Raw genomic sequence first — 27,791 nt, forward strand, 5'->3', positions numbered from 1 at the left:
GTTACAATAAATGAATTTCTATTGCTTCACCTGGCCAGCAGTTATCCCCAAATTCACTGAACCGAATCCTTGACACTCTGCCTTTAGATAAATAATTTTAAAATACTTGCATTTCCTTACAGGCTGCCTGATGTACCATGCATGGAAAATGGTATTTCCATGCTATTTTTGATAATAAAATATGAAAACTGGCTTCTTCATCGTATCATTTAAACCATTTCACATGCTGAAAAAATCAGTTCTCCTGGTATGTGCCCCCCACCCAATATTGGATACACTTAAATATGTGGGTGACATTGGAGTGTGTAATTGCTTAGGCCGTATAGTGAGGAATAGGATGTGTTTATTACTGATATCAGAGCACTAGAATATCCAATTTCACTCCTTCAGTTCCACAGCAAATGCAGCTTTCATGCCTCTCTCATAATATATACATTGCCCACGAAGACTGAATTCCTGCATACCGCTACCTGTGTGTAACTTCAGTGGCAATAAATGGGAATTAACATGCAGCCAATGTGTCAAGGAAGGCCGCCTCTATTTTCCAAATACGTATCGAGCAAACTGATTGGCAGAGTCTGATTTTCCTTTACTAATGATTGTAAATGGAGGTCATTTGGAAGGTTAACTACAAAACCAAGAGAACTGAAAAGGGTATAACCCCGAATATATTGACTTTGTCTGAACTAGTTATTTTTAAATCAATGGAGTGACCTGAGGTGCAGTAGCAAATGATGCCCCTTCTTAATGACCAAGGCCAGTCAAGTTCTTTTGGTGCTTGAGTCACAAAAACCCACAAGATCTCACCCCACCATCTCTGGAGGTAAAAAATTTACAACAACAATAAATTAAATAAGTAACAATTAGATCCATTTTCATGACACCCCAAATCAGCCAATTTGTCTGACCATTTCACTCTCCCTGATGGGTGTCCTGAACCCCTGGCCTACCTTGTGGCAAGTCGGTACCTCAAGTCCAAAGTTCAAAGACCAGTCGTCAATCCAAAAGGTCAGGAAATACAGTGCAAGGTCAATTCAAGTAGGCCAGGTCAGCAGCCAGGATACAGTCCAGAATCAAACCCAACACACAGTCCCATATAAGTCCAGAAACATCCAAGCACAGGTCCACAAACATGGGCAGTTGAGCAGACCCAGCCCCTCAGCTTCGCCTCCCTTTTGTACTTTGCATGCTAATTGCAGCAGCTGGGCTTGATGAGAACATGTGACCCTCACCTGTTCCCAGCCTACTCCAGCTGAGAAATCACACCCCTCCTCTCAGAGCTAGCGAGTCCCACCTGGCCAGCCAGTGAACTGAGCTGTGGGCCCTTACCCTGCTCCACAGCCTCCCCATCCCAGTAAGTTGCAGCAACACTGCTATCTGGAGTTCAGAGGCCTGACACCACCCCACTATGCTAGTGTCCATTAGGCTCTCTGGGAAGACCTAGTCCTTTGGGGCAATTTGGACCCATATCACAATGCCACTGGTTTCCACTGGATGGTCCCAAAGCCCCAGACTCATCAAATCTTGCAAATAAATAAAGCTATTGAACTCCATAGTTAGCATTTGCCAATATTTTATGTTGTTTGGCACGTTCACAGATTTTTGAAAACAAAGGCAACTGTGTGTGTGTTGGGCGGTGAGATACAGTAAATCTCCCAAAATTACCTGAGTGAATGTCTAGGTATATGAGATACGGCCCATAAAATACATTGTGGTCCTAGTCGGCTTAGGGCTTTAAAGGTCGTTCATGTGTTCCATGTTAAGTGAATCGTGTCCGGTACTCATCTTTACAAACCTCATTTAATTCTCCTCCTTTTAACAGGGTGTGAAGGCACTGGTAAGAAACCAAAGCTGGATAGCCTTGCGCATCGCTGAAGCACTCCTGTGCATTTCCAGCCTCAGCAGAAACTACGATGGTGGGCCAGGAGAAAAGCAGAAGAGAAGCTGACACCGTGCCAAATTTTTCTGGCCATTTGTTTAGTTCAAAGAATCACTTGGGAGAGGCTGGGATTTATTTCTGGAGCTTGGGGGAGGCTGGGACTTACTACAGCCGGGTGGTGTAGTTTAAAGTCAGAGGCATCTGTTGTGCCCCATTATTGTTACATTTTGTTTAGAATGGCTCTCTGCATGTGCTTGAAGTTCTGAGCACATAAGGAAGGCTTCATCTCACTATTTAGAGGAACATGGTATAATATGAATCAATAACCTGCTAAGCATTTTAGCTGCAAAAAGTAATAATTTATTTTGCTGGCTGAGGAGGGGAATGCACAGTCCCACTCTGACAACTGTATAATAGTCAAATATCTCCCTTCTTTCGACATGGGGACACAGATTCACACACAAAAGGGTGTTTTATAAAAGCGAATAAGGTTGAGCAACAAAACCATATGTTGTGCACTGGCCATGGAGCAAAGCGTGCCTGAATTTGCACCCAGACTTTGCATGTAATATAGCACTCGAGCAATTCAAAAACAAACAGAGGAGCGTCAAGTTCCTTGCCTGACAGATTGTGATTATGAGAATGGATGTGACATGTGAGGAATAGCACCTGCCTGACCTGCTTATTGATTCATCTGCAGATGGGTTGTATCAAAACTAGAAGTCAATTTGCACATGCCAAATCTGCTTACTGCCTGCCTCCCCACCCCCAACCCGGAAGGTTAATTCACACCAGGCACTTCTGGATGCCTTGTCACCTGAGGCTGCGTGCGGCTAACACCTCAGCACCAAGCAGCCTCCTCCGTGCTTTGTGATGGAATGTTATCTGTGGCTGGCACCATCTGGTGAACATGCAGAAGTGCTCAAGGATGCCGGGTGTCAGGTAACACAGAGACCAGAAAAGAAGGAGTGCTAGTGAACAGAAGGTATATGCGAATGCTCTCCTGGGTTATATTTCGACCTGATTATTTCCATAACCTGGAGTCTGTTGTTTCTCCAAGAATGTACGATGACGGATGCAATTTCTCGGCACCTGCTTTTCCAGAACGTGAAACCTTAGTATACTGCAGCAAGGCAACTGTTATAAGAAGAAGGGTGACCTGGAGGGAGCAAGCTGCACACTGTGTAAAATCGGCGCAAAACTCTAGAGCCATGGATGCAAAGCCCTCTTAGATATCTAGCATAGTGAGGCTCTGAAGCACCCAGAAACTGACGTACTTACTTATTTACTTACTTACTTACTTGTTTGTTTGTTTGTTTGTTTGTTTGTTTTAGCAAAATGTATTTACTGCTCAAAAATCTCTAAGCTGCTTACAAGAAGTATTAAGATTACCAACAGAAATAGTTAAAGACAAATAATTGAAAACATCTAAAAGATAATTAAAATCACAGCAGGCTGAAAAGAGATTAAAACACACCAACTTCTATGTTTCTAGAGAGGCTTGCCCAAACAAAAGTTTTTTGGGTTTGTTTGTTTTTAAGGGAGTTGCTGATAAGGAGAGTGAACCTGCCTGATGTCAGGAAGTATTATGTGGCACCTGTAACATTGCCAATTCTGCAGAACGAATTGGTAAAATGGGCATATATATAGGATAAAGTGATCCTTCAAGCAATCTGGTCAATAATGCAGGATTGGCTATGACACTAGGCAAGGGCATGGACACACACACACAGGGTGATCCCATTATCTCCAGTGTTGTATACATACTGTGTGGTAAATTAGGCTGTGAGAGGTTTACAGTGGAACAAGGATTTGAACCTACATCTCTTCATCCCAAGTGCATTCACTGGCTCATGATGATTTTGAGGAGCAGCAACAGAAATCATTTTTCCCGTGAAGGGTGTTGTTTCTGTGTCAATGTTCCTGGTTAACTCTTGTGTTTCCAGTGCTTTTTTCTAAAAAAAAATAAAAATGTTTAGGGGTCCTCTCATTTTCCTACTCATATTGAAATACTGCCCCTCAATGAGGCCAAGCTTGTTGTTGTTGTTTAGTCGTTTAGTCGTGTCCGACTCTTCGTGACCCCATGGACCAGAGCACGCCAGGCACTCCTGTCTTCTACTGCCTCCCGCAGTTTGGTCAAACTCATGCTGGTAGCTTCGAGAACACTATCCAACCATCTTGTCCTCTGTCGTCCCCTTCTCCTTGTGCCCTCCATCTTTCCCAACATCAGGGTCTTTTCCAGGGAGTCTTCTCTTCTCATGAGGTGGCCAAAGTATTGGAGCCTCAGCTTCACGATCTGTCCTTCCAGTGAGCACTCAAGGCTGATTTCCTTAAGAATGTAGAGGTTTGATCTTCTTGCAGTCCATGGGACTCTCAAGAGTCTCCTCCAGCACCATAATTCAAAAGCATCAATTCTTCGGCGATCAGTCTTCTGTATGGTCCAGCTCTCACTTCCATACATCACTACTGGGAAAACCATGGCTTTAAATATACAGACCTTTGTTGGCAAAGCTTAGATTCACAAAATGCTTAGGGGTATGCGTCCCCCCAGAAAAAAGCACTGTGTGTTCCTAATTAATAAAGCAAGTGGAAGTTTTCACTCTGGGATGGTGGCAAACACTAGTAGTTATAAATACTGATGGATTCATGCAAAATAAACAAATAGGGAACCTACTCAAATGACACTGGCATTACACCCCACAAACATACTAAATATTACCACCGCAATCCCCTCTCCCCCTTCTCTCTCTCCTCCTCCTTCCCCCACCTTACTCTGTATAATGTCTCACATCAAATGTAAAAAAGACTTTACAATTTTTTGGGGGGGAGAATAATGCACATTTTTTGTGAACCAAGAAGATCTTGAATGAATGAATGAATGAATGAATGAAGTAGGAACCTGGTCAGATTACTGCTGAATGGCCCCAAATGACAGCAAAAGGCATTAATAAAATCTCCCATGAATACTGACCAAGCTCCTGTGGCAGATGACAGTGGTGGTGTTGATGACTCAGAGTGGTGCAGGTGCAAACATGCTCCTTGGGCAAAGGGGATCTGCAGCCTATGCAAACATGTTTTGCCTGTCTTAGAGCATGACTAACTGTGGCTCCTCTGCTTTTGCCGTCTGTCACCAACTCAACATTTACAGTCCATGGGAACAGCACTGATGAGTGACTGCACCGATGAGTGGCAAAAGTTGCACACTGTAGAACTTTGCATGCCTTGATAGCTGGGTGGCTCCACTTTGTCTGTCATTATGCAAGGCCTCTTCCTCATTGGTTTCCAGTTCACCTTGATGTTTTGTCTTCAGCTGACTCGTGGCACCCTTCCAGCCTGTTTTGAGACAGTTTGTAGTGTGTTGCGAGGAAGGTAGAGTAAACTCACAACAGAAGCTGCTAATGGAAATGTAACAGCAGCAAAAATGGAGCAATAATGGGGAACTGGAACATGGGGATAGCTTTCCACAGAGAGCAGAGAGGGTGCTGTGCTCCACAAAAGGCTATTGGATCTGCCACTACTGAGAAGGCCCTCTGCCTGGTTCCCTGTAACCTCACTTCTCACAGTGAGGAAACCAGCAGAAGATCCTCGGGCTGAACAATGGGGCTGGAGACGCTCTTTCAAGTCTACTGGGCTGAGGCCGTTTTAAACATTAAAAAATTTCTCTATGCAGGGCTGACTTCAGATGTCTTCTAAAGGCTGTACAGTTGCTTGCCCTTCCAATATTTCTCCAATCAAAATAGGGACATCCTAAGGAAAAGCAGATAAAATAAAAAACCGAGATGAATTCTGCAAACCTGGGACTGTCCCTGGAAATAGGGACTTGGAGACTCTTCTAGAATGAAATGACCCATCTTGTTGGCAGCCCTGGTCACTTGGAGATGTTACCTGTCAGAGGGCTCTTGGGTTTGACTTCAGTTTGTGTGTCCTATGATGCTGGCTAAGGGGACATTTCCAGTCCTACCTGGAGCTGGTGGGGACTGAAACTGGGATCTTCTGCATGTAAAACTCTAGCACTGCACTAGCCAATCTATTTTCTATTTTTGACTTCTTGTTATTGTGTCCTTCTCCCTGGCTCCTCAAAGCCTGCCCTGGGCCTATGTTGCTTCTCTTCTCTTTTTCCCATTCCTGCCCCCTCCCCAGCCTTTAAAGCAAAGCAAGAGTGAACATTATCAGACCAGCTGCTTTGGTGAAGCACAAATCAGTCTCAAGGAGGCTCAGAATTCCTTTCTTAAACTGGGGAGGTTCACTAGTACAAAACATGAACTCCTTAAACTCCTAGTTTAAGGTATTTAGTCAATACAATTCCCTCTCTCTTTCTTTAATTTGATGGTCTCACTTTTATTTTTAAAGAACAGTTTTAATTTCCCCCCCCTTTTGTGCTGTGCCACTTTCTTCTTCTTCTTCCTTTATAAATTTCCAGTAAAAAATAAGTATAGTATGAAGAAAAACAGCCAGCTTTATCTATCTAAGGTTACTCCCTCAGGCATATTTTCACCTCCAGCCATTGCTTTTCTAAACTCCTTCATTTTCAGCAAAGAATTTAAGCCTTTTCAATGGACATAAAAGTTCAGCAGGGACTTTTAATTCAGAAATCTTTTATTTGCTTACGCGTGGATACTCAATTACCATATGGATAACAATGTTGTAGTAAGAAAATCTTTTTTCCCAGTGTTCAGCATATAATCTCTCCTTTCTCTGTCAATTTTCACAGCTTGATGCACCTCAAATAATGGAAACGTGACTTAATTTTCAGTCTGTCCTTGAACAGCATTCAGTAAGTCCTTTTGATTGACTTGTACTAGCTTGAGCTCCTACTGGAACAGAGGCTGTATTCAGTAGCAATTTTTTTGGTCACATTATAAAATTAAATCTTTAGTATTCTTTTTTAAAACAAGCAAATATGCACTTTTACCAAGAAAATCAGCTGGTATGCCACTGAGGTTTGGATAGGAGGGATTAAGCTAGGCATTCATTGTATTAAGGATTTTGGCCTTAACAAAATCATGCAAATCCGAAGCTTATGAACAGTTCAGCGTAAGTCTATAGATTTATCAAATTTGCCAAATCCTGGGCTGAATTTCTGATGATCAAGGATCAACCCATTCCTGTCATTGGGGAACATATGGATCTACTCCATGTTGTGACTGCAAATGTATATATGTACAAAATAATCTAATTGTGGCAGAAACTGTTATGATAACTCACTGGCCAAAGGGATAGAAAATTGTTTTTGTAGGATGTAGCAGCATTTTAAGTGACTTCTTATTCCTTCTCCTCCTTCTGATCCATGCACTGCTTTTAGGTTTAAATTGTGTAGCTTAGTGGTAGAGACAGGGGAGAAACATGATCCAGTTCAAATTCAAAATAAAAAAATTCCTTCCAGTAGCACCTTAAAGACCAACTAAGTTAGTTCTTGGTATGAACTAACTTAGTTGGTCTTTAAGGTGCTACTGGAAGGAATTTTTTTATTTTGACTATGGCAGACCAACACGGCTACCTATCTTCAAATTCAAAGTTACCTAGCTCACACTTTCTGACACAATATGTGAACCAAAGCACAGTTGTCCTTCTTAATTCAAAGTTCCTCAAATTTTGCAATGTAATGTGCACAGAAATGCATATACTAGGGTAAGGTGTGCATGAAGGCGTGTACATTAGAGAAAATAACATACCAAAATGCATTATATTAGGAAACATTGCTTTGCAAAAATGTGTACATTAAGGAAAAGTGTATACTAGGAGAAATTTGTACAAAAATATTGATAAATTTTCATGATGACCTTTTTTAAAAAAAAAAAAATGCAGAAGCTGGAGATCCATTCCAGCCTTTTTCTTCTGCCTGCATCTCTCTCTGTCTGTTTCCCTTGATTCCCCATTTTTTAAAACACTGGGGGGTATCTGAGCGCACGTGGTGGCACACTCCCTGCCCACGTTTATGACAGGATGACTGTCAATGCATGCAGATTGAAATCACTGGCTGCAGCAATTCAGCAGAGTTAAAGTCTTATGCATTATATGCAGATGTGCTAAATGCAACACCAGCCCCATTACTGCTGGCACCAAAATATGTGTTGTGTGCCAAGGTATGGATGAAATTGTGTCTGCTTTCTATGGCATTGATGCCTGGGGTTGATCATGTTGTGGCATGGGGAGGATGCAACAGCAGCAAAGGAACAGTAGAAAACCTTCTGAGTAGTAAACAGTGTAAACCTTCTGAGTTAGGAGGAGGCTTTTTGGCATGCTTGAGAAAATGAGAGTGGACGTGGGGATCAAAGATACTAACAGCTCTTGAATTCCTCTTTAACATGATGTTCTCCTACACATCACCCCCCTCCCTGCAAGAATTGTTCTCTGTGTGAGTCTCATATAGTAATAATGCAAGATCCTATTGCACAAAGTAGCTGACTTTCCACCCCACTGGGTGTCTATTCAGTCAGTTACTCAATCCAAAGGAAACATCCCTGATTAAGCAACCAGACACTGTGCCATGTTACGCTATTCCTGCAGCCAGTGAACAAGTGCATTGTGTGACAGACGGGGGGGAAGGGTGTGCTGTCATCCACAGAAAACTGCTACTAAGCTAAGGTGTCATTTTATACACATCACAGCAGTTTAAAGACTCACAGAATGATAAAGGTTACAACAAGGTCATTCAGTCTTGGGCCAGGCATATCATAACCTCTAAATCACCTCTCGACTGATATTCTTCCCCCCCCTTTTTTTTTTGACGTAAACTACAAATCACAAAACTTCCAGCCTACAGCCATTAAACAGAAGGAACAGCCTCACACAGAGTTAAAATGGTATTCTTCCAATCACCTTGGTAACACACTTATTTTTAATGAGCAAAATTCGCATAAAGCATTTAGATATTGAGCTGTATCCTTCTATGTTTTTACATAAAACATCGTTTTAATATACAGCATTGTTTCTGATTGTTTGTATATACTGAATGACTTCTACATATGGAATTGTGCTTACATATGGAATTGTTTTTAATTGTTGATGTGTGTGGTTTTTTTTACTGTGAAACACCTCTTTGAGATTATCTTATTGGAAGTGCTTCATAAATGGAACCAAATAAGTGCATATGTGTGTTTCGAAATATATATTTCATGTTCACAGTTTTTAATCATTGTTTGTCCAGAGCCTAGAGGGGCATTCAGACTGCCTTCTCCTACCCCAGATGAAATGTTAGTCAAGGTGATGTACCCTATCACCCATGACAATTGAACATTCTATGGCTTTTTAAATGTGTTTGGGGGAGGGGGTTATTAGGTTGTATTTGGTTTAGTTTTAGCATGTATTTTGTGTTCCCATTTTGTGTTTCGATGTTGTGAACTACCCTGTGATCTTCCGGTGAAGGGTGGTATACAAATATATAAATAATAAATTTAATAAATTTATTTAATAAATAAATGCTGACTTGGACTGTTGCAAATTGAAACCCAGCAGCATCTAGATACCACACTCTTTCACAGAAGGTAAAAATGCCAGCTGCTTTTACGCTAGACTAGACTACATTTTGGAATATCTGACTTAATGCTTAATGAAATCTTGGATTTGTTTAGAGTCAGGTTGCCTAGCATGTCCATCATGATACCTGAAATTGATAGCCGACATGAACCATGGGAAGTGATGGAGGTAGGAAATATTTGTTATTTTTATCATAGCTTTGTGGTAGCCTACATGCCATGTATACCCTGCTAAAAGGACCCCAAATATCAGAGCTAGTGGAAAAACATCTCCCTCAGACTCCAAAGACCAATGCCAGGCACAGCAGATAAGCCCTGGACTTGATGGACCAACGCTATAACACAGCGTAAGAGAGCATCATATATTCATTAATCTCCTGTGCTATTAAAACTGCTTAAAATATCCAGAGAAGCTGCTGCCAATGACAGCCTTTTTCTTCTGTGGTTCCACTTAAGTCCTTTCACCCTCACTGTAAGGGAACAGCGTCATGAGTTACGAAAGCAACTGATCAGGGACCAAGGCAGGTGGAGTGCAGTGATATCAGCAATGGGAGGTTGCACAATATTTTCCTGGAACAAGGGGCTTCCTCCTTACTAGGAATGCCTGAGCAGTGCTCTTAGTTTCATGGGAAACACAAAGTCCTTTCAGATACTTTAAGTGTTCAGTCAGGCCTGATTTTTGATATACACCCCAATAAACTTAATGATTCTAACCAGTGCATTTTTCTGGAGAGACACAGGGGTACACATACCCCTAAACATTTTGTGAATCTAACGGGAGAAGAAACTAATTTTTTTAAAAAATGTTTAGTTTCTTCTCTAGCACAGTGAATCGTCAGTTCTGTTGCTACCCCTGATGACGGCTTTATTTACTGTCACGGTGTCCCCTAAGTCTCAGATGGAAGCGAGCGTTTAATGTGTGAAGGAGTGTGGAATGTGGATGGGTGGTATTTTACTGATGAGAGTTTAGCCTCATTGAGGGGCAGTATTTATTTTTCCCAGTTTGAACTATAAAATGGTGATTTTCTTGAGTCAAAATGGAAGTACCCCTAAACATTTTTTTAAAGCACTGATTCTAACAATTTTTTTAAAAACCAGAAGAAAGCCCCCCAGATTGTAGAGGAGACTGCAGCTTTGGGGGATCTTAAAGGTAAAGGTAAAGGGACCCCTGACCATTAGGTCCAGTCGTGGCCGACTCTGGGGTTGCGGCGCTCATCTCGCTGTATTGGCCGAGGGAGCCGGCGTACAGCTTCTGGGTCATGTGGCCAGGATATCTGGTGAACCAGAGCAGTGCACGGAAACGCTGTTTACCTTCCCACCGGAGTGATACCTATATATCTACTTGCACTTTGACGTGCTTTCAAATTACTAGGTTGGCAGGAGCAGGGACCGAGCAACGGGAGCTCACCCCATCACAGGGATTCAAACCACGACCTTCTGGTTGGCAAGTCCTAGGCTCTGTGGTTTAACCCACAGCGCCACCCGTATCCCTTGGGGGGGGGGGTTCTTATCTTATCTTATGAATAATAAATAGTAGGTCTAGTGGCAGTTAGCCTTAAGTGTGTTTTGCACATCCACAGCATTAAAGTAAAACACTAATCATTTTTATCTTTCTAAGCTGGTTCAAGCCTATCTACTCATAAAATCAAGTGATTCTTTGTACTACCTACAGTGGAAGTATAGTTGACTGAGATAAGAGATAGGGCCTTTTTAGTGGCAGCACCAATACTATAGAACCATTAAACTTAGGTGGCCCCAACACTGGTTGCCTACTGAACACTTTAAACTTAATTTCACCATCCTTTTGCCTTGCCAGGATGATAATAACTTATCTGAAGGCTCCATTTCATTTGCTACACCTGCCTCTGCTATGTTCAATTCAATATTGCTGTTTTATTTCGATATTGCAGTTTTAACTATTGTAAGATGCATTGAATAATGCACATGAATTAAAAGTAAAATTTTCTATAGAATTTAATCCTTTTTAATAAATAGGACCCCTGGTTTTGACCACGATGAGCCAATGAAGGATATCTCTCCCCCCCCTGGCCCCAATCCGATCCCCAAATGCATTGAAAAGTATTAAAGGGGAGCAAGATGCATATTATGCCCCGGAGTCATGATTCTGAACAATATGGAGACATTGATGGCTTCACTGGTAGGACCAGCAGCAACAGACTCTCCCGATCCCTCCAGACACAGCCGCGCTGGATCCCACAACAGCAGTCGGGTAATAGAAATGCTGTGATGAATTGATGGGTTCATTAGTGTACAATTTAAGAATCAATGGACAAGGCTTCATAATAGAGCGGAGCTCGCAGGAGCCAAGTTCCAGCACTTTAATTGCAGCAGGAGCTCAATGTCGACATTTATTTTCTTAAATGCTTCCCCCGAACAAAGAAAACAATCAAACAGATTGAGAGGCTGAGGGATAATTTGGTGCTTGTGCATGTGTGTATGTTTGTTACTGGGGAATGGAAGGGAGTAACTTAACTGGAAAATCACTTAGAACAGCTTGGCAGTGTTTACGACTGTATTAGGCACAGTTCAGAAGAAGCATTTTCACATTATTCGGCTGGGCTGTCCTAATGAACACGCAGAGCTCAAATAGGCTCTGGTCCTAACAAGAAGGTGCCCAAAATGAACAATTAGAGGGTGCGCAACTGTAGAACTGTGGGTGGATCACATACATTTTCATCTAGATAATCTGCAGCCTTGCTTGTCAGGTTAAGACACAGCCAAAGGTGGACTGGGTCACTGTAGCCCATATCTGTGCTCTATTTAGTTTTCAATTTGACTTTGCTTTAAATCAGCATGCTACTTTTGCCTGCCTCCCCAAGCACTTCTATAGATGCTTTAAGGGCCTCAGAGTGGTAACGTCCCCTGTTAAACAGGCAGCAGAACCCCTCTTGGTATGTATGGAGAACAGCTGGGGTTCATCCAGTGGCAGGTAGCTGGAGTCTAGGATCTGTGCATGCAGATGTAAATGGCAACCAAACTCTGGGCATGTTGACTTCTGGATACCTGGCTGATTGATTTGTAACTAGGGATGGGAGAGGCAGTCAATCCAGTTAAAGGTAAACTTACCTAATATGTGATCTGAAACACAGCCATCCTTTGAAATCTGAATTTTGCAATGGAGTTTTCTAGCCAAGGAATCTGCAAAAAAAAAAAAAAAAAGAGGGGGGAAAAGCATCCACTAGGGTAAAGTGTGTCTGTGAATGCATAGATTAGTGAAAATAACATTTAAAAAATGGATTATGTCAGGTGAAATTGCTTTTCAAAAATGAGTACAGTAGGAAAAATTGTATACAAAAATGTGTATATAAGGAGAAATTTGCATTGAACTTCTATAAATAAATAAATAAATCACAAACCGGTGTGAAAATATGGAGAACCAAATTTAAGACTGGGAAAATGAGGAACTGAAAGAAATTGGAACTGACACATTTGCCCAGCCGTCCTTATAGACAACATGGCTGCAGTCTAAGATTTGTGTGTACAGGTATGCACAGCAATCCAGTCTTGGGCATCAAGTTGACCTTCAGACTACCCTAACCCACTGGATGATTGAATTGTAGCTTATATATCTAGCTCATCTCTGCCTGAAGCAGGAACCACACATTCTCCCCCCCCAACATGACGTGGATCATCCTCCATGAACTCGGAAAGAAAGACTCCATCCTGTATAATGAACTAAAATAACCACAGCTACTACAACGATCTATCTCCAAATACAGGGAATTAGCAAGGGCTCTAAAAATGTAGACATGTGAAAGGCTGGTACACCATGATCTTCTTGAGCTGCCACTTTCTATGGAAGGCAAGATGCAAAAGATTGATGTTATGACTGAAAGACAGATAACAGAAGCCCTTTGCAATTAGTAGCTCAATGACAGCTAAGGGTAATCTGTAGCGGAAGAGTGCTGGGGTTGGGGGAAGCAGGGCATGCAGAGGAGAAAAAAAGTTGTAGTCAGCCGTACTTTCTGTAACATCCATCCCATTTCATCTGTTCCCCGGTAATGATGGCCAGAGGCAAGGTCTAATGATACACTTTTTACCAGTGAGGTGTGTGTGTGTGTGTGCGCGCGCGCATTGAAGACAGACATTATAAGAGATAAAAATAGGGCCAGTATTAGAAATGTTTTGTCTGCTATAAATCTGCTGGAGAATAATAGCTTTTCTTCTGAGGAAGGTGATGCAGGCAAATTAAATATGCATACCACATAAGCAGATATGGCTGGCCATGAAAGATAGCTTCCTCCTCTTCTTCCAAAAGGAATAAAACCCTGGACTTCAACTATTCATGTCGAACTCAGTGGTACCTAAGGGACTGGGAGAGAACCCGCAAGGGGTGTGTGTGTGTGTGTGTGTGTGTGTACACATGGTTATGGGCCAGGCAAATTCACAGGTAGGCATGGCACTAAATAAAAAGGGTGTTATATTCTAGATGCCAGCAGAATTATTTGAAAATACAAAATGAAAGCAAAAAAAATAGTTTTCAGCCCTACATGGTAAGCTCTTTCTTTTTCTTCTTCTTTCTGGAAAAACAAATTATACGGCACCAGCGGGATAGCTTTAATGCGCTCCAAGAGGATATTAAGAAAAGGGGGGGGGGAAACACCCCCAAGAGGCAAAAGAAAATGTTCTCTATAGGAAATTAAGCCAGACCTCGACAAACAACAACAATAACCTACAATGCAGGTAAAACTTCAGACACGAATCAATGAATAGAGAATGAACATTAGCAGAGCCTGAAGCAAAGGCAGCCAGGAACACAAAAGAGGAGAGAGGGGCTTTGGAGCACCCACTGAAACAAATTCCAAACAATATGCATACTAATGAACTCGCAATGCCACTTAGTTTTGCATCCATTATTCATTGTTTGGCTTTACAGAAAATGCAACTTCACAATGAAGTGATTACAGGGAGCATCAATGGCAGCAGGATGATAACAGGGAAGGAGCTGGCCGCTGCATCTGTTCCTTCAACCTTTGGTCCCGGTGCATGGAAATTAACATTGAACTGGCACCTAGAAGGTAGGTTTGGACAAGGACATCGCTCCCAAAGAACTGCAGGGCAGTGGTACTGCCAGATCCATTATTTCTGTCATTCATTCTCAAAAAGAGTTGCAAGAGGTCTTCAAAGAGAACATTTTGGAAGGCCCTCCATACAACAAGGGTTTGGTGGACAAAGAGAAGAGGGGGCGTGTCTTCTCTTGCACCTCCTTCGGGTCCTAGGAAAGGAGAGTGCTTTGCACAAAGAGATTCCAATTCAAGATGTCCTTTTATTGAAGGACAATGTAACTGAGTTTGTCAATGTAACTGAGCTTTATTAAATATGTTAATACTTTTAATAGCCTAGGCCTGACGTACATAGATGATAGGTGATAGGTAGGTAGGTAGGTAGGTAGGTAGGTAGATGATACACAAACACTATTTTAAATTTCTCTTGGTTGGTGGGTTTCTTAGTGCTTTTAATGGGAAGCTATTAAAACTGTTCATTGTTGAGAATAGGAAGTGTATTTGAAGCAATGTTGGGTTCTGTACCTCCATTTGCTGCTTCATCCTGTTAGTCCAGGGCATGCTGCATTATAATTTTGTTATCTTTCAACCGCACCTTAAGCTGGAGCTAAATGTATGAAATTTCCTGAAATAGAAATAAGACAGGGGGTGGGGGGAAATAAGGGATTATATTTAAAATTACATCTTTGCACACAGGTCTGTGTGTCATAAGTACCCAGTGAGGCTTACACTCCATTTCACATTCATTCCATTGGCTTCCTTACTTTAAGACTACACCCCTCCATCAGATCTCTGCAGCTGATCTTAGATAAGCAGTAGAAATGACAGTTTAGCTTGGCAGCTTGGCTGGTCTGCTGAATGTGTCAAGCCTCCAAATACAATCTGACTTTTGCCTGTTATAACACCCTTGGCCATGGTAGCAAGCTGGTTGGTTCACTTAAAAAAAGGTGTTTTTCCTTTGACATTTCACACTCCATGTATTCAGACGTTGTTGTCTTGTCCTGACTTTTGCCTTGACTTGGGGCTTGCTTCTAACTTACAATTAGAAGCAAGCCCCAGGGAAGGGAGAAAACATTCAATCAGTTCATTTTTTCTATATGCAAACTGAAATGTCATGATCCTTAGAAATGTGCACTTCTCTGAATTTTGCATTTAAATTCAAGAAAAAAAAGTATGCAAAAAATGTGTAGGCAGGATATAGTGGTACCTCGGGTTAAGTACTTAATTCATTCCGGAGGTCCGTTCTTAACCTGAAACTGTTCTTAACCTGAGGCACCACTTTAGTTAATGGGGCCTCCCGCTGCTGCTGCGCAGCCGGAGCATGATTTCTGTTCTCATCCTGAAGCAAAGTTCTTAACCCGAGGTACTATTTCTGGGTTAGCGGAGTCTGTAACCTGAAGCATATGTAACCTGAAGTGTATGTAACCCAAGGTACCACTGTACAACGAATGAGCCCACAATCAGTAAACTAGTTCGGTAAAATTGCTGGTAGTTCTTAGGAGACCCCTATTCAGGGTGGTTCCTCTTCCCAGGCAACTCTAGGAAATGTAACTCCCTGAGTTAAAACAAGGGTCTTCTAGCCACTCTCAGCACCCTTTACAAACTACACTTCCCAGGATTCTTGGGGGGGGGGGAGCCATGACTGTGATAGGAAACTGCTTTAAATGTATGGTGCAGATCAGGCCCTCTTCTGTGTGATGGCCTTTCAGGTATTTGAAGAGCATTTTCATGTCTCCCCACCCCAAGCCTTCCCATCTCCAGGCTAAATGTACCCAGTTCCCTCACCCTTTCCTCATAGGACTTTCCATACCCATTAAAAGCAGCTGGCAAACAGCAATAAAAGTAGTCTGGCTACTGCTACTAATTAGATTTCTTACATGCCCCTTCCCCATGAGATTGCAAGGCAGGTTGCAACATTTTCAAAATACATTATTCTATTTAAAAATATATGTATTAAATATGGATATAGTAAAAAAATAGCAGTTAAAAAAACTTACGTCAAGAGACTTTATCTAAAAGTGAAATCAGTGATCAAGCCCCAAAGGAGGGTGGGGGGCTGTGAGGCAGGAGGGCTAAACACACTGAACAAGAGAATAGAGGATTCTGGCTTTCTACTGCAACAAAACTATTCAAGAAGAATGGAATATGAATGGGGTGATCTTAATCTTCTTTTTTTTTTGCCTCTGCTGAAATTCAGTAGGCTGTGATGGGAAACACAGGCCAAGAGGAGGAGGAGGAGGAGGAGAAGAAAGAAAGTAGGTTTCCTGCCGGAAACTATTTTCTTTAGATTTACCTTTATTATAAAGAAACTCTCAGATCAAATCAGGAAGAGTAAATAAGCTTCCTGGAATAGTACCCAGGGGTTTTGTTTTTGATAGAGAAACAAAATTGGGAGTGAGGTTGGGGAATCCATCAGTGTCCAGACCTTAAAGGCACAATAGTCTGCTTTATCTGTGCAGCAATTTTGCTGATTTCAACTCTAGGGCCGTTTAGTCTGCAGCTAATTAGATGTGCCCTTACTAATAGGCATAAAAGTCACAGGCACAAAGGGAGCTGACTTCTACTGAGACACAGGAGCGGCTTGCTCAGTGGGGCAGAGATGGAGCAAAAGTCTTCTGGCACGACCAACGCTGCTGCTGCTGCTGCTACTTGCCAAGAAGGGAGGGAGGGGACAGCAATGGAGTCAGGGTCATGCAGATACACCTTTGGGAGTGTCAGATTGGCTTCACTCACACACTCACATTGCCTCTGCTGTCCCCTTGTGCCGATGACACTGCTGTCTGGAAGCTATTATAGAAATTAAGTAAATAAATATCGAATATTGATGTGGCTCCCCACTCCTGCATAGACAGACCATGGGTCCAGAGGTGGATTTGGGGCAGTGTAACCTGTCCTGCCGCACTGGACACCGAGCCTAATGGGTGCAGCAGGGCATGGCAACTATGATGTAGCAACCTGAGAAGAGTGGAAGGTGAGAGACAAGGAGGGTCACTGTCAGGGACTGGGCATCAGAGGAGGAATGGTGGAGATTGCCCCCCCCTTCTCCTGCACTTCCCAGAGAAGAGGAAGACAGTATAGATTTAGATCAGTGGTTTGCAGAAGGTCATAGTTCAGAGGCTGCAGGAGGGGGGAGCTGGGAAATATTGGGAGAGGAGCAGGAGGAAGAAGCAGCACCAGGGGAGAGACAGCTGACAGACTCAGTGTCTTTGGAAAGCATTCCAGACCCCCCTTCTCAGGACCCGGCAGGCATTGAGAGTAGGAGAACAGAAAGCTCAGAGGCAGAAAGCACAGATCAGCCGATGCAGGGATGATGTATGACAGGAGAGACGGAGGTGACATCCAAGAGGTGACATCCTACAACTCTCTCTGAATATTGAATAAAATACCTTGGTAAGAGCTTCTTGTTTTTTCCATTACTGGCAGCCTGCTGTGAGGGAGGGGGGTCGGATTCCCTGAAGCCTGACAGTCTCCCAATTTTGTCTTTGCACAGGGTGCCACTGCAATTTGAAAGACCAAAGTCCCACCTTGATTGGACCACCTAAGCTCAGAAGGTCAGGTGGGATTTCTCCCAGCTGATGAATTTTCATAAAGATTTATTATTATTTTTAAGAATAACTGATGGGAAATGTGAATGAACTTAAATGGGAAAAAATGAGAAACTGAGAGGCTCATCCATCACCATGTGAGAGTTTGTGAAATGAAACCCCTTGAATTGCTGGGTGAATCACTAGATTCTCTAGAGGAGCAGCACAATGAAATGGTTGTGGTTCATTCTACCTAGAAACTTAGTCTCAACAAAGGAAGTCACTGGATACTTCTTTTTGCATTTGCGCATATTGTTGTTCAGAAGGAGCAAATGAATGTGACGCATATGCAGGCTGGAGACTGTTCTTGGATCCGCAGCGGGAGGATGTGGCCGAGGCACTGGTGTTTCATTTTGGCTATAGAGGGTGTGCTGAGGGCCTTTTTAATGTTAATTATTCCCAGTGCTTTTTTTTCTTTTTTTAAAAAAAATGTTTAGGAGTACTCTTATTTTCCTACTCATATTGAAATACTGTCTCTCAATGAGGCCAAGCTTAGATTCACAAAATATTTAGGGGTATGCGTCCCCCCAGAAAAAAGCACTAGTTATCCCCCACCAAAGACAAATGGCACAGCCTTCTCTGCGAATATCCTTTCTCGTGATGAATTTTGCAAGCATTTCGTAAGGTTGTACAGTATTTTGAATTCCTGGTAGCGATTCCTAGCACGAGGGGAGCCACGCTGGTAACAGCGTTTCCACTGAGCCTCGTTTATCACTGTCACTGGCTATTTTTAGTCAGGCTTCTTGGGAAAACGGTGAGAGCAATTTGTGAAACAGCACAATGATGCTGACAGCAGTTTATCTTAGCAAGATTATTACTCTGTGTACATGACTGACTAATGGTAGCTGAATGTTTTAAAACAACCACAGTTTCAGTACATTTCTTGCCTTACCCCCCCCAAAAGCCCCCCCCCCACTTTCCAAGGGCTTCAGACATAAGGGATTTATTTGAGTTGACAAGAGATGGAAAGGTAAAATGGAGAACAGCCTGAAGAAACAATAAAGCTGAAAGTTTCCAGGCGAACTCAAGTCTGCTCTGTTTCTTTTTTAGCTGCCCCTGGTATGCTCCCATATGGTGCGCAGATGGGCATGGAAGGGGCCTCAGTGGTACAGGAGTGTGGGCTTTAGGGATCAGAGACACAAGGCGATCCCCGAGGAAAGGCGCTTTTGGGGGCTGACTGCTTGGACCGAAAGGGCTGCTGCCACAATGTTTTATTGTAATTATTTGTATAACTTTGCTTTTATATATGTACAGTGGTACCTCGGGTTACATACGCTTCAGGTTACATACGCTTCAGGTTACAGACTCCGCTAAGCCAGAAATAATACCTCAGGTTAAGAACTTTACTTCAGGATGAGAACAGAAATCATGCTCTGGTGGAGTGGCGGCAGCGGGGGGCCCCATTAGCTAAAGTGGTGCTACAGGTTAAGAACAGTTTCAGGTTAAGAACAGACCTCCGGAACAAATTAAGTACTTAACCCGAGGTACCACTGGATAGAGTATTACTTCTAACAACATTTAATTGCTTTATAATGATTGTTTTCAGTGCTTCTCATTTTCATGTGTATGCCTGCTTGAGTCCCGTCTGGGGAAAAGGCAGGGTGATAAATAAATATATAATAATAAGTTAAACAAACAAACAAACAAACATACTCAGAGCCTTGCCACAGTAATTCATGCACTGGTTACTTCAAGACAGGATTAGTGCAGTGTGCTCTGTGTGGGGCTTCTGCCCTGCTTGATCCACAAGCTGCAGTTAGCACAGAATGTTGCGACATTATCGCCAGCAGGACTGAGACACTGTCAGCAGATAACACCTCTGCTCAGAGATCTGCGCCGGTTGCTGATTTGCTACCAGGCCAAGTTCAAGGTGTTACTTACTATTAGTATATAAAGCCCTTTTGAACTTGGGGACCTGTGAGATCGCCTTAACCCACTTGACCGCTTCAGTCCATAGAACTGGCACTCTTAGAGGTGCCACAAAAAAACCTTGTTCAGCATTTGAAAGAAATGGATCTTTTAATGCGGCAGCACCCAAACTTTGGAACTCCCTGCCTATTGACATCAGGCAGGTGCTCTAAAAAGCATTTTCATTTAAGTCAGTCTATCCAGATAGGTGAAATGTTGACATGCGTTTTCATCTGTTTTTAGCTGCTCATTCATTGCCATTCTTTTTTGGTATGTTTCAAATAGCTGTTCTTCACTCTTTTTACTGATGATGTTATTAATTCTTTCTGTAAACCACTTTTATTTTTCCTTTCTTTCAGTCAAGTAGTGTACAAATTTGATGAAATAAAGACTACAGGTGGCACACGCATTCTCAGGGAGCCATGGCAGCAGCAAGCAGAGCTTTATTCCACAAAATGAGGACATTGCTTGGAGGCTGCCCTCAGAAAAAAAAAATACTCCTGCATTTCCCAGAAGGAAAGTCCGGAAGCATTCGCGTTGCCGCAGAATCCTGCACATTGATTCCAGGGTTCAAAGCCTGGATGCAAATGCATAATGAGACCATTTGTAGTCATCCTCAAGTGGTTATTGTCATTGCATCCTGAAACGCCATCTAGTTCAATAGCTCTCAGGATACCCATTACAGCCTCTTGTTGTCGACGGGCAGCAGTGTCACTCGGCTGTAGAAATAAACACTCCAAAGAAAGAGGGAGTCGGAGCAGGGCCTGCTATTAAACGGCAGCGCTGATTTCTCGAGGGAAGCTGTTTGAAGCTGTGTTGCCTGAGGAGCTTCAAACAGGGCTGGCTGGAACACAGGGGGATTCTAAGGGAGAAGCCTGATGGGGCTGTGCCCTGCGGGTGTCACTGCTTTTCAACTGCTGTTGTACAAAACAGCAACAATTGATGGAAGAGCAGAGCCTGCCTGGTAACCATGGAAGGAAGTCAGGCAGGGGAAGGACCTACGGCAATATAATACCTATATGGGCTGATTTTCTACAGATGGCAGTAAGCCCCCAAGCCTTTAAAACACAGCAACTTGGCTCGAAGCTCAGGCATCCCTGTCGATCAGTATTATCACTGATCCATGGATACGGCGAGCAGCACAGCCTCCATGCCGGCCAGCAGCTCCAGTGGAGTTGATCAGGTTTCGCCACAAGCGATTTGCAGGCCGCACCAACTCCAGGTTTGATGTGCTGTCCCGAAGAAAACAACAACAAATGTGGTGGATAAAAGTGTGGTTTGGGGCATTGCGGATTTCAAGTGAATGCGCAGAAAGCATCACAAAGGATAAATGTGAGGATCTGTCTGGTGGTCGTGAAGAACATAATAATTGCTTTGTGAAATATATTATTACAAAAGTTGGGTGCCTCCCCCTCTCTGCTGAGCTGTTGTAAGAGTCCATGAGGTTCCAGGCACATACCTAGGGTCTGTGGTCCTTTGGACAATTGAGACATGGCGGAAACTGTTGTAGCTTTAAGAAATATGGTTTATTCACCTATTTATACCTTCAGTCTGTGTGGAGCAAGTCCAGATCTTACAGCAGGGTCATTTCAAGAGGGGCTTGTCCCCTACAGCCACGGAGTTCAAAGCATCTTTCCCAGCCAGTCTGCCCAAGATAGATCACAGTCTTCCTTCTTCCCCTTCTTCCCAGAAACCCTTGCTTGAGATTTTCTTTTCCTATCACTTAAACACACCCACCCCACCCAACACCTTGGCAACATCTTTCTCCCCAGGCCGCAGGATTCCTTAGATGGCCCATCAACTCCTTTTGTCATGTTAACAGATTTGCTCTTCACTAGGCCAGCCAGTGCATGAGCCACCACTGAAAAGGCCCTGTCATGGGTCAGCGCCAACTAGGATCAACACCAATCCTATTGTTTTAGAAAGTGCAAATTTAATACAATTGCCTTTAAAAGCAAACTGAATCGAATTTCTCCCCAACTCCTACTCAGGACTAAGCACCACTGCATCCCATGAGTTCATTAAGACTTACGGTATTCCCAGGTAAATGGGCGTAGGATTGCCATCCAAGTGTCTTTGCTCTTTTTAAATGCTCCACTAGTTCGAGCTTTACAGATCTAAGCTTCTGTGTTTAAAGGAGCTATATTGTTGTCATAGCTCCTGCAGTTTAAGCTATAGGGTGGTGAGCGGGAGACACGTATACACACAATTCATTCTCATTGACACTTTGGTTTGATTTTTATGTAAAATTCCTAATTATCACAATGCCTCCACAACATAGCTCTTGAACAGATGTGTTAGAGACAAATGTAATTAGCATCCACAAGCACTACTATATTTGGGTTCTGCAGGATTCTCTGTTTTGTCAGCTTCAGTGTATTTGTGTTCATTCCCACGCTTTATTTTCTATTCTAAGTTGGCCACCCCCCGCTTCTTAAATACCACACATCCAGTAGGAAATCACCACCCCACTACCTGAAAATTTTTTTTAATTGCATTTAGACCCCACCTTTCCTTCAAGGAGCTCAAGGTGGTGTCCACAGTGTACACAAGAAGAGACTTCAGCAGTGAGCTCTGTCTGGACCAGGATAACTGCCTAAGGATGCCAAGTTCTGACGCCATGTCTGCCCAAATGAGTGCTAGAAGAGAGTCTGAACTGCTGCCTCCAAACAAAACTAATGCACAAACATTCAGCTTATTATTCCATGGCACATTTCCCAGGTGACAAGCATTTATTCATAGCCTGTCATTTATGGTGGTGCATTTTTAATAAAGCTATATTTGCAGCACTGGCCTCCTGGTGCTATAGCCTGTAGCTAGTAATGAATGGCAGCCTGCCGAAAGCAGCAAACAGCCACCCTGTAACATCCAGAGGATGTACCCAGGCTTCTCTTACAACCTCTTCTACTTTTCCTTTCCCACTTAGAAACCTGTCAGGACCGGAGGATATGTCAGCTTGCCCTTGAATCTACTGCACCTCGATCAATCCATTGAATCTCAGAGCTGCGTCTGCCTCTGACATCACAGCCATTTCTCCAAATCCCATCTGTAGACAAGCTAATAGTTCTGTCCTTTGCAGATGTCTGTGCGGGGAAGTCAGGTTGGGAAGTGAACTGCATTTCAGAAACTTATTAGCAAAGGCAGAACTCTCTGACTGTGACCTTTGTCATCTGTAGGGAGGAAGAGAAATCAAGTGGCAAGCAAAGTGGGTGGAGGGAAGGGGGGGGAGAAGTTCTTTTGAAGCAGCTTCCCTGCTGCTCGTAACAATACCAAATGTGTGACATATGAAGAGAATGCGACTTACTGTAATGCAGGCATCTGAACCACCGGCTGTTAAGTGCACCTGCCATTGCCCTCTTCTTCCTTTTCATCTACTCACTGCCTGATGCTCCCGTCACACTCCTCTGTCCTTCTGCCAGCTGGTCACTTACTCCCTCTGACCCTTTATTTGCTTTCATTCCCCCCCCAAAAAAGAGGACATCTTAAAAATTATTTCCTAATGAGAGGAAGCAGCTATTCTCTCCTGGCACACATCTGCAGCTTTTGCCAACCCATGCCCTCCAGATGTTTTAGACTCCCTCATTCCCAACAAGCGAAACATCTGGAGTTTAGTAAACATCAGGCTGACAAATGCTGCCTATCCAAGTTCCAGCTTCTAGCATTGCTGTAGGTTTGCAATGGTTTCTGTGCTGCATCAGTATCAATCCCACAAAGGATTCAATGTGATGGACTTGGATGTAGGGAAACTGGGCTCAAATGACACTTGCTTGCTGGATTGTTTTGGCCAAGTTGCTTGTTTCCCATTTTTATGATGGGCAAATTAGAATAAGAGGGCTTCATTCCAGTGACATCAACACTTCTGACATTAAAGCAGAAGAGAGGAGTCAGATACACGAAAGATACTGATTGTAATTGTCTCAATGGGTTGTTAGGATCAGAATAGATTTCACTTTAACCATGTATTTGAAACCATGACTCCTACATTTTTCTTATTCCCACCACCCCATTGGCTATTGCATGTTCATTTTGAACAGGATCATGATGTAGAGGGAGGAGGAGGAGTTATGCTTCACCCCCAATCATCTCACCCACCTGTTTGTCTCCAAAGTTGCAAATGGGAGGGGGGAGTTTTTTCCAGTAGGAAAATATCACAACATAAAGGCTTAACTCTCCCCATGCTGTGGCCTCAGCCCAGATCAGCATCCCCTCCCCATTACTGCTGCTCACTTAAAAATGAGAAAACAGTGTTAATCTCAGATTTCAAAGATGCAGCTAAAGTTTGACCTTTCATTTCTTAAATAGAAGTGGTACAGATTTGTTGTAAAGGGGTTTGAATGAGATGAGGCGCTCTGTGGAATTTGGCAGCTGTGGGGTGAGGAGCGGAGGCAGGAGCAGTGTTTTCTGAAGCTGCACATTACAGTTTAAATGTGGCAATTCTGGGCAACTCAGTTTCAGCTTACCACAGCAAATTGCCAATAGCGAGATTTTCTTCCACGCTGCGCTGTTGTAACATAATTAGGAATGAAACTAACAGGATTTTGAATTCCCTTGTTAAACCTTGAGATGGGGCATCCAGGAAGAGTTTTCAAGCACTTTCCTCCAGAGATCTGCTGAGACTGCAGGGGGACCTCTGTTCGAGGTTTTCTTCATCAGATTCCTTTCCACAGAAATCAGTCTTTTCCCATTCCAGGACAGTGTTTTCTTCCAGACTTATGCTAAAGTTATTAGACAACTAAAAAGACAAATAATGCCCCCTCCTGCCCCCCCCACTCAACAATTAAGCACACCTGCTCATCTTTCTAGCAGAACAATTTCTCAGACTTCTTCCAGACCAGGTATTGACTATGAATGAGCAAGGCTTTGTTCATCCAGTTTTTGCTGGGTTAGCTTCATGATGTTGTGATTCTTCTCCCTTTTCCTTGCCTCCTCTCTCCCCACAACAAATCTTGGAAGATCTGACTTTTTAAAAACACAAAACAAAACAGTGGAACAGCTATTGATTTTCCGCAGGTGAAGATGGCATAGGAAAGTTTTTGACGTTTGATGTTCTATTGTATTTTTAATATTTTGTTGGAAGCCGCCCAGAGTGACGGGGGAAACCCAGCCAGATGGGCGGGGTATCAATTTAATAATAATAATAATAATAATAATAATAATAATAATAATAATAATAATAATGTTGTTCAGCAGCTTTGGTAGTTGGTTACAGCCTGCATACCTTGATCTAGAAATTTTTGTCTCTGTGGTCTGACTCACAGAATCGCAGAATTGTAGAGTTGGAAGGGACCCCAAGGGTCATCTAATCCAACCCCCTGCAATGCAGGAATCTCAGCTAAAGACTTCCTGACAGATGGCCACCCAACCTCTGCTTAGAAACTTCCAATGAAGGAGAATCACCACCTTCTGAGGTTGTCTGTGTTGTGGAGGGTGGAGGTGATTTAAATAATTTTTTTTAAAAAAAGCAGATTAAAATTTTACAATCAAATATTAAACAAACAAAATAAAAACAAGATTCCAAGGAATCTCTTGGACTTCTCTCCTTCACTTTGTGGGTCCTATTGTTAACCATTTCCTCCTGCATCTTTTATGATAATCCAAATCTTTTACATCTCCATTGTGTCCAAAATTCACCATTAAGCTACAAGTGATATTCCTATCCTGCTAACGATTTTAACTGTTTACAATGGTTTTTAAGATAGGTTTTCACCATTCCTTATTAAAATTTTGGTCTTCCTGATTTCTGATTCTTCGGGTCATTTTAGCCATTTTGGCATAATCCATCAACTTGATCTGCCATTCTTAATAAATAAATAAATAAATAAATAAATAAATAAATAAATAAATAAATCCTCCTGTCAGACTGGGAATATCCCCTCACTCACTCAAGTTTAGAATATCCCACCAGTCTTCAGCAGAGTTGCTTTTCTTTCAGCAAAGTAATCGGCTCACGTATATGTTAAGCAAAGCTTTAATAATAAAGAAAATTTTAATATGGTAACCTACTATCTGAGAGAAACTAAAACGTGAGGAGAGAATGACAGTTGGCCTCTCTAACTGAACTGAACTGAACTGAACTGAACTGAACACCCAAAGGGAGGGGCCAATTCCAGAGCACAACACTGAAGCCCCACCCACCAGATGACAGACATTCTACTGTTCAAATTAGGCCCCAGTGTTTTTCTTACATTCTGTTCCATTATCAAACAGCTCTTACTGTCAGAAAGTTATTCCCAATGTTTCCCTACCCCCTCTCTGGGTATCATTTTAACCCTTCCATTTCCAAAGAGCATTGCCTTTCATATCTGTAATCTAGATCTGGAGCACCTCAAGAGAAACGAGAGGATTTAATTCTTCCCCCCTCCCACGCTATGGCGGCTCTGCCTCCACCCTCTCTCCTGGTTGCCTGCAGTGCCTGACAAGCAGTATGGACCAACACTTGTGAATGATCCAGGCCGGAGGACTAGTTTGGCAATTCAAGTAGCTCCCCGGGCATGAGTCAGAGTAGTCTTGGGTTGTTCTAATGGGATGTAGGTTGGTCATACACACATCACGCAACAGCGGCTTAAGCCCTCAGGCACGTCCTTCCCTGGCAGATGTTTTATTTTTTGATGATGTCAATTATGAAAATGATAAATAAAAAGAAGAGAAAACTCAGGTAGCAATACCTGTCAGTTAAGAAAAAGATTCAAAAGAGGCAATGGGGCAATAATACCTTTCTTAGGACCAGTTAAGTGCTCATTATTTTCTGATGATTTAGCTGGGTTGCTAACAAGGATTCTTTTGTTTTTATGGCATAGTGTATATTAATGCTTTTACATTAAGTCACTTGGATACCTTTGAGTAACAAGGAATTAACTAGTACAACAACAACAACAACAACAACAACAACAACAACAACATGTTGTACACCACCCCAATCTCTGAGTGGTGCAAGATTCCAGGGTTCCAGGGTTCATGTTGCCTTCACAAGTGAGGCGGAGTGGAGTCTGTCCTGTCTACACACACACACACACACACACACAACCTGAGCCTTAGATGGAAGGATCACAGCATTAACACCCCCAAAAGGGTCTTGTAACTATAATCTGATACCTTTAAGACCATAGGTTATATAGTTATATGCACAGGGCAAACAGAATGCAAAAAGAGATCAAATTAGTCCTATTCATAATGCATTGGGAGCTGGTAAACAAGTTTGCTTCTAGCACTTTGACTCCTGAGAAATGTTCCTCTTTTAAAAGAATATTTGATCCACTACCAGTCTGAAGTGAAATAGGGTGCTGTGTCGGGTCCTGCTGACCATGTGTTCCAGCTCTAAACACACACATATGTGGAGGCAAACCAGACTCTCAGTTTAGTTTAAACCAAGTTCCCTTACTAAACAACGAGTTTCCAGATTTCTAAAAGAAAAAAATACAATAGCTGTATTCAGACTATAGACTGAATCCAGGCCTGTTCTTCTATTGTAGGGGTTGGCATTTGCAGAAGAGACTGCGATCCAGTGCCAGATCCGTCCCCCACCCCACAAGGAAAGGGAAATGATTTTTTGTCAATTCTGCCTGAAGCTTTCCCATATCATTCCAAAGGATACTCCAATACTTCAGGGCAGATTTGGGATAGTGCAGGGGGAAGGAAGTAGTGACAAAAAAGATCTTCCTACTTCTCTAGTGGAGTATCCCATAAGTGGAGTTGCACTCCTAGGCTTCCTGGATTCGGCCCACAAAGGACACTGCTGAAATTTGATAGCCCAAAGTCCAGCATTGACCTATATTCTGACATCCTGAGGCAGCAAATCTGAATAGACCTAATCTGATCTCTTTTTGCATATTTTTCTCTACAAAAAACAAAAAAAAAGTTTGTAGGCTGATTTAAATGCCACCAAATCCATTTGAAGCACTGGAGCAAGTTCTGCTGATTATGT

General features: G+C 42.6%; 1 long non-coding RNA gene across 1 annotated transcript; it reads right to left on the reverse strand.

The window, feature by feature from the left end:
* Nucleotides 1-6,290: 6,290 nt before the first annotated feature.
* LOC310703713 lies at nucleotides 6,291-26,008 on the reverse strand. Its single transcript, XR_014524328.1, has 5 exons — nucleotides 25,874-26,008; nucleotides 22,380-24,829; nucleotides 14,904-15,003; nucleotides 12,442-12,513; nucleotides 6,291-6,690 (listed from the first exon to the last, which is right to left on the reverse strand). It is a non-coding gene; the product is annotated as an uncharacterized lncRNA (long non-coding RNA).
* Nucleotides 26,009-27,791: the final 1,783 nt, after the last annotated feature.

Source organism: Podarcis liolepis, assembly GCF_965112155.1.
Source record: "Podarcis liolepis genome assembly, chromosome: 3".
NCBI lineage: Eukaryota > Metazoa > Chordata > Lepidosauria > Squamata > Lacertidae > Podarcis > Podarcis liolepis.